Genomic DNA, 2,528 nt, shown 5'->3' with positions numbered 1-2,528 from the left:
CTCTCTCTCTCTCTCTCTCTCTCTCTCTCTCTCTCTCTCTCTCTCTCAAGGGCTGAAGTAAGGTATGAGTGAAGGCCTGTCTATTCCTGGGCTCCCGCAGCTCTAGGTACAGAGGAGTTGGACCCCACATTTTAAGGTCTTCCATGAGTGCAGTTTCATCCTGTAGCCTATTCTGGGTCAAGGCCAAATTCTTGCCTCATGAGCACTGACCTAGTTATTGAGGCGATACATTCAGGGCTTCTTTGTGTTGGCCACCGAAGAGTTGTTTTCAACCCTTTCTTTGGGCTTGTGGGAGACAAGACTCACCCAAGACTTAGCACGGGCAGGGGATCTTCCTGAGCTCAAAATGAGCTGCATGAAGCACATGGTGAGAGCTTCTTCCCCCCTGCTTGCAGATGTAAAAAGGTGCAGCATTTGGGACCAGGACCCCCAGGGACGCACAGGTCTCAGCCCTGCTGCTTTCCCTGGCCAGTGCACCACCGTGTAATTCAGACCTCAGAGCCCAAACTTCTTTTCCAGGCTCCAAACCACATTGACTGAAAAAAGACAACATACGCAGCACAGATGAGACCAGTGATCTGACAACCCTTTGCTTTTTAAGGCTGTCTGGCTCCACCACCAGCTCCCTGGAGCAGGGAGTGATGGTGATGAGATGATACCAGTTTCAAAGGAACAAGGGTATCCACCCCCGGGTCACAGTCCACGGCATCATTGAGGCCATGGTCTTCATTGCAAATGTTCACTCTGAATTGCTGGAGGAAAGGGGGCACAAAAAACTTGCATAAAAGCCTCAGATCTATTCAGTTTATTAGAAGAGGGAATCTGTTCTGTTTCTGTCTTTTGGGAAATCCAGCTTTACCCAAGAGCAGTTTTGAGTCCTGGAGGAGTCCTTAAAGGCCTGATGTCATCCTGGTGCAGGGAGACTCTGATTTCTAATCAGAATGAGACTGTATCCCATGAGACTCTAATTTCTAATCCCATGTTTCAACTCCAGCAGGTGATGAGGACACTGGCTGGGTTAGCTGAAGGGATCCTTGCTCGTGCTCCTGAGGTAATCCTGTATGCTGCTAGCAAGAGATTCCCTCTGCGGGAAGGCTGCCTGCTTCACGCATGAAACCAGGTACAAAGGGAAGGGCCTGAAAAAGAAGGGTGTTGCAGCAATAAGGTCTGTGGCATTCCCTTGGTCCTACTACTAGGAAGTCCACCCCTCCTGAAGGAAGACAAGGGGGGAAGCTCCTCTGACACATTCAAGCTGCAGGTAAAAGCCAGCAGGAGCTGAACTAAACCGCCCCCAGTTTAAAGCACAGGCTGCACTGCTGAAGCTCTCATCTGTGGCCACTTGACATCCCAAATGCCCCACAACACGCCTTTCCTGTCCTTCTTGCTGCCCATCTTCCCCCATGGGCCTCTCCAAGTGCTTCCACCAGTGAGCAGCAGCCTCCTGCTTTTCGTTCAGCTTCCACAGGGCTTACATCAGGTAAGAGCCAGCAGCTGGGTCACCTACAAGACACATTGGAGGAGGAGAGGTGGTGTGAGGGGGAGGACTTTCCCAGCTGTATCACAGTCTCTAATCAGCCCCAGGGCTGGCAGCCAGGACAGAAGCCAAGGCAGATGACATCAGCCCTGCAGTATAGACGGCCACTCCTCTGCTTGGGCTGGGGTTTTCCTTGCAAGCAGGTCTGCAGCCCCAGTACAAGGCTCTGGGAGGGAACCTTGGTCAGGACTGGGACCAGCAGGTTTGGCAGACCCTGCCAAAACTCACATCCCTACTCCCTACAGCGTTGCAGTGCCACTGGAGCACTGAGCAGAAGGGGCTGGTCCAGGTGCCCACAGGTCACCCCTGTAGCAGCACATGCCATGCCTTAGCTGTGCCCAGGATTTTCGACTTTCAAGCTGTCTCAGGGTACTAGTTATGGGCAGGGTTCTGACTCATTCATCCAGCAATAATTTTGGTCTGTTTCTCTAGCAGTAAGCTGACCAGGCTCCAGAGGAGCACCTCAAGTACCTAACACTGCTAGTAGCCCTACAGTAGTCCTTTGTATTTAAATAAATATGACATAAATCATAAGACTTTCCTGCTGAAGATAGCAAAGCAGTCCAGGGAAAGAAAGAAAGAAAGAAAGAAAGAGAAAGAAAGAAAGAAAGAAAGAAAAAGTGAGAATCCCTTCTGTTCCTCCCCCAAAAAAAGCCTCTCACCTCGTGAGAACTGCAAGCTGTACTGGAAATCCAGCAAGGCCTCCTTGTGCTTCCCCAGCTCCAGGAACTGCGTTCCTCGCCCAGTGAGAAAAAGCAACCTGATCTTCTGGAGAACCTCCACTTCTGGCAGGAGATTCCCTGTCACAGAAAGAAAAATGCACACGCCTGTGGAGAGCACCCTCCAGACTGTGAAATGTGTTCATTTGATTTGTGTCAGTATGTCCTTCTATTTAAGAAAAACAGAGTGATTAGTGTACATAGTTCTTTTATCATGCAAAGGAAGGGTCCAGCAATTTGTGTAAATAGAGGGTTTGAAGGGCGAACATTGAGAC

This window comes from Oxyura jamaicensis (assembly GCF_011077185.1).
Source record: "Oxyura jamaicensis isolate SHBP4307 breed ruddy duck chromosome 3 unlocalized genomic scaffold, BPBGC_Ojam_1.0 oxy39_random_OJ72175, whole genome shotgun sequence".
NCBI classification, from domain to species: Eukaryota; Metazoa; Chordata; class Aves; order Anseriformes; family Anatidae; genus Oxyura; species Oxyura jamaicensis.
This window is presented reverse-complemented; position numbering follows the sequence as displayed.